Below are 5,551 nucleotides of genomic sequence, written 5' to 3'. Positions count from 1 at the left end.
GGGGGGGGGGGGGGGGGGGGGGGGGGGCGGGGGCCCGCCGGAGGGGGCGACGGAGCCTCGGCAGCTAGCCGGAGTCTGCTGCTGTTGCCGCTGCTCCTGCTGCTGCTAGCTAGGTCCTAAGCTAGCTCGGCTGCGCGTTCCGCTATTCCCGCTCGTCGTTCGAGGCTCACCGGGAGTGCGAGTTCCCCAGCGGCTTAGGGTTTATTTATTGTGAAAGTAGATGTTTCTCGTGTGACTTCCGGCGCGTTTTCGGCCGGGGCGTGACCGTCGTGTTTGCAGCGGAGGGCCGCGTAGGTCTCCTAGGTGGTAGCATCCCGGAGCAGGCAGCGGCTTTTCAGCTAACCCCGCTGAGCGCTCCGTGTTTACATTTCCAGGCCTGCTGAGACAGCACTCGTCTCTCCCTCTGCCTGAGTGCTGAGCTGCAAAAAATAAATAAATAAATAAAACAAAGTCTCTCACTCGTTTTGCCCCATGTTTCTCCTCGAGGCATCGCTGCAGTAACATTTCCTCTAATTTGGTGCGACTTCAAATCACTGTCACCGGTGCATCACCTTAACCGAGTTAGAGCAGACATGCAGTGACATTGTTAGATTTCTCTCCTCGAGCAGAAAAAAAAACAGCCTCAACTTGTTGCTTGTTTTTATTAGATTCTCTCAACAAACCCCGAGAATCTGTCACTTACACTGGTATAAATGAACTTTTAATAAGTTTACTCTTCTTCATAATATAGAAAACAAAACAGCTGCAGAAACGGCTAAGGGATGACTGGCATAGGCAGCATTGGTGACAACTGATTTTTATCAGCAGCTGTGCAAAAAAAAGGTTATTTTGCATGCTTAACTGATGAAAACATAAGCAGTAAAACTAATTAAATTATGTGCCTCTTGCTTTTGCCACTCATATGTCAAGAAAACCACTCATTCAGGCTGTAATTAGTAACCTGCAGTGCTTGTTCATAAATATTTAACAAGCATTACATAAGTTTTTGAAGCACAAATTAAAAACACACCTCTACCTGAATTTAAACATCATCCAGCAGGGTAGATTAAACTTTAATACAGCATAAAAGATGGCTAAACAGAGGCGTTTACTAAGTTAGGAACCACTAAAAGACAGAAAATTGTTTAGAGGGGGGCTAATCATTATTTGTGGCATGCATCCATCCTCATGAGGCTGTTTGTTGGAGGGAGGTGAAGGGGGTAAAATGGATGCTTCATTGAGCCAGTCTCCATGGTAACTGGCTGTCTCTAACGGGGTTTGGGGGGGGGGGGCAGCATGTTGGCTGAGTTATTGCACACCTGCTGTCTCTGTAAGAAAGAGTGCTGCAGAGCCGCCAGCGGTGGCGATGACACGCCAGGCGACGTCACGTCGCATGAGGGGGCACGCCGCGTTGGAGAAAACGGGGTTGGTGGAGGGCAAAGTTGAGCCGAGAGTCGAGTGAGGATGATTTGGATTCTATCCCTTTTACCCATATGCTCCGTGGATCCCCTCCAAATTCACCCGGAAGGGGGGTGAAATTGGCACGTTATTCCAGTTTTATGCCCCGCTCATCTCTTGACCTTCATTTGTTCAGATCCACTGTTCCCCTTACTCACCTGTCAACGAATTGACAATATAAACCGATAGAAACATAGACATGTATATCTTCCTAAAGCCTAAAATGCAACAAACATTAATTAACGCCCCATCTGGCTTTTAGCTTGGCCTTTGACTCCAGCTGTCAGCTCAGGGGGGCGATTTACGAGCCAGATCTCCTGGATTAATAGCTTCTCCCTCTGCACGCCTTATACCAGCGGCAGTGTCAAGATCATACAAACTCTAATCAATATTGCTTCCAGATCAGTTCGCACAAGGACCGCTGTGACAAATGAAGGGGATTAAGGTGAGTTTGAGAGAGGAGGGCGTTAGGGATGTTTGACTTTTTTATTTGTTCTGATGGGATGAAGTGATGGATGGTCAGAATCAGTCAAACTATAAGCTAACGTGATCCTCCTGTTTACATCAGTTTAGACATTGGGTGTGAGAATGTCCGTGGATGACAGATTGCGTTCATGCATTTTTTTCTACAGTTTATTAAAGCCCACAGAGAAACCACAAATCTCTTCATTTCGAGGTTTTGCTTGTGCTAAAAAGGGCAAGGTCAGAGTGCAGAAACAAATCACTGTGAGGCTGTGTCAGAGACATTCAGCCATGGCTGCAGTCTGTGCTGCCCTCTTGTGGCAGGGCATCTCATGTGCTTTTCGGAACCAGAAAAAAAGAGCTGCAGTTCGACTCAGTAACTTGAATCCAGTTCTGCACACACACACACACACACACACACACACACACACACAGTAACTGGCATCGAACCAACCAGATGAGCATATCACGGTACTTTCCGTGAGTGGAAAAACTGTCTTCGGCGCTGACCTCATTCCAGCAGAAGTGATCGCACGATTCCAATGACATAACCGCCCCTCTCCCGTTATTTAGATTACAGCTGAACGCGAGAGGAAGTGGCTCAGGTGGGCTTTGTTCAATGCGCGGTGCTTTCGCTGGCGTCGTACCCTTTTGTGCTTCGAGCCTAGGTAAGGTCTGAGGAATGTGATGATGTCAGGCTGCGTGCCACCGTGCACGAAAGCAGCGAGTTGTGTTCTCACCTGCACAAGCACATACCTGCCCCTTACTTCAGCCGAGCGGGAGCAGGGCAAGAGAGAGGAGGAGGAGTGGGAGGAGCAAACTGAGATTTAGAGTGGAAGAGGTTTTAAAAGGAGCTTTTAAGAAAGGCCAAAAAATCTGGGTTAAATCTGGAAACGAGGAGTTCAGGTTTTACCGTGTTAAACAGCATCTATGCTAATGCATGCCGTTACTTAGCGTGCAGCATCATGAGTACAAAGCCAAATGCCACATCGTCCCTGTTGGCACATTTTGGTTTTAACCTAGCTAAAACCAGAGAATTAACTTTATTGAATAACACTTTATTAAACTCAAAGAGAAGTTGGATTGTTGTGGTATGTATCATCCAGAAAACAATAAGTGAGAACTCTGCGGCGGGCAGTAATGGCCACCTGCGCCGTGTCTCATCGCAGAAGAGCTGAAAAAGTCTTTGACGCACACTATTTTTTGCGTAGTGGTTGTGCAGTGTTGTCCGTTTCGTTGAGGAGCTTGTGCAGTGTTCCTTGCGTCACAGTAAGCTCTAAGAGCAGCCCGTTTGCTCATAATGTGTGCACAGTCATCTGTTTTGGCCAATAAATGCTTTCGAATGAAATACTGCAGAAGGTAATCAATAGATGTGCATTTACAGCTGATTAGCTTTTTGGGCCAACCCAATTCAAGATAGCAGCCACAGCCAACTGACCTTAAAAAAAAAAAGGCCATAATTCTGTCAATTTTACAGATATTGAGGTGAGATTTGGTCTGCTTGTAGCTGAAAGTTACGTACTTGGTCAACATATTGCATGAGATCGTTGCTTAAAACTTCAGCATTAACTGTTGGAGTTAACCTTGTTTTCTGTCAGCAAAATATATAATGAACCACTGGACGGATTTTAAGGAAAGTCTTAGAAAGTAATCATCGTATGCACATCTGCAACTGACTAAGTTTTGGAATCAGTCCAGTTTAAGAATGCTGCTATTGCAAGTCAACATTAACCAACAACAAAGTTGCTATAACTCAGTTTTACAGATGTCTGTCTCTAAAGCTGAGCTCGTCCACCCCACATAGGAAGGTCATTTCAGCCGCTTGCATCCGGTATCTCATTCCTTTCCTCCTTATTTTTGGACACGTCTTACTGAATACAAAACCTCATCGCTTTAGTTAAATAATTGTAAAATTGCTAGTTTTTAGCTAATAGAGGCCTTGGACCAGTGGTAGGGAGGATGTCTTCCTGTCAGAAAGCAGCGTGCTGAAGTGTCTCTGAGCAAAAAGTTTTGCAGACTTTCAATATTTGTTTTTAGCAAAAACAACAACAAATAAAACATTTCAACTTTTAAAATATGAATATTTAATTTGGCTTATTATTGATAATAGTTTAACTGCTGAAATTGGGAAGTTTTTTTAAAATATAGTTTCAGTAAGAACTTGTGTAAATCTATTAATCTCTGAGGTGAGGTCTGAAATGAACGCACCCGGCAGGCATGTGTAGAAAACGCCTCGAGATAAAAATTTTAAACATTTATTCCTGGCCAAGTTGCCAGATTGTTTCCCACCCCACCTTTAGAGGTGTGACACAGGATGTTTGTGCGTGTGAAATGGTGTGTTCACCATACTTCCTGAATGACCTGTAAGGGTGTAGCAGGGCAATTACTGGACTGGCATCCTGAATTGGAATCTGCAGAGCCTCTCTTTTCACCCTCCACAAATCTACATGCACACTCACTCACACACACACACACACACACAGTCATACACACACGGCCTATCGGAAGTCGCGGGGACTGAAGTGCCCCCAGAAAAGGCACTGGGAAGTGTAATTACAGAGAAGTATATCCACCCCGCCCCAGCCCCCCTCTGCTCTCGCTCCTCCTCTTTTCTCCCTCCGTCCGGTTGCCCGCTGCTCTGCAAACACGTTAAAATGCTCTCTGTGGCTTAATTAGCGGGGCTGCACAACAAGCCGTGCATTCTTGGTCTGCTTTCAGCACATGCACACGCGTTAAGGCCCATATGCCCACCCCCGTAACTCAGTGATCATGACAGGATGTTGTCAGCAGGGGGCAGCAGAGGGCTGTGGGTGCAGGTTGGACATGTTAGAATGAAGCATCAGTTGAGTTGTGCTTCTTTCAGTGTCAAGAATATTGATTGGAGATATATTAAAACTCATTAGATACGTTACAGTAAAATCCACAAAAACACATAGCGGCTTGCTGAAATGACACCATAAAGAATTAGATAAAGAAACGTTTGAGAAGAACACAGTCAGGTCGCTGGTCCTCCAGCGGCAGCAGGATCAGCGGCGTTTAAACTTCCTGTCCTGCTAGGTGAGCGGAAGTCATAAAGACGACGAACATTTCCAGCAGCTCTTGCTTTCTGCACCTGGCTTGCCCCTTCGCCACTAACACCCCTCCCCCCCTTTGCTAAACACATGCACACACTTACCTCATCCACAGTCCTCAGCGGCCTGGGCATCCAAACTTATTGGATCAGGCTGGTTTTCCCCGTTTTCTTCCATTCGTTTATTTATTTATTTTTTATCACCACACATAGTTTGCCTGGTAATTTCACATTGATTGCATGATATAGAGGGCTAGTTTTTTATATAAAGATGCTAGGAGAGATTTAGGTGATTAACAGAAGATGTCGTGCCATTAATTATGTCATATTAGCACGCTTTAACTATTTCTTTATAAATAGAGCAGAAAAATGATCTTTTCTGTGTTGTTCAAGCTGTGTATGCGTGTGCATTTGTGCTTTTGAGGGCCAAGTGCTCTGGTATCACCATCTGAGCAGCAGGTAGGATTATTAAAGCTCAGCTATAAAAGACTCAGGGACCACCTTTGTGGACCACCTCCCTTTTAAGTGTGTGCAAGCTTGTTTGTATTCAAACGCTGCCTCTATCTCGTCCCCCCCCCCCCC

The sequence above is a fragment of the Kryptolebias marmoratus genome, linkage group LG5 (assembly GCF_001649575.2).
Source record: "Kryptolebias marmoratus isolate JLee-2015 linkage group LG5, ASM164957v2, whole genome shotgun sequence".
NCBI classification, from domain to species: Eukaryota; Metazoa; Chordata; class Actinopteri; order Cyprinodontiformes; family Rivulidae; genus Kryptolebias; species Kryptolebias marmoratus.
Note: the sequence above shows the minus strand (reverse complement) of the source record.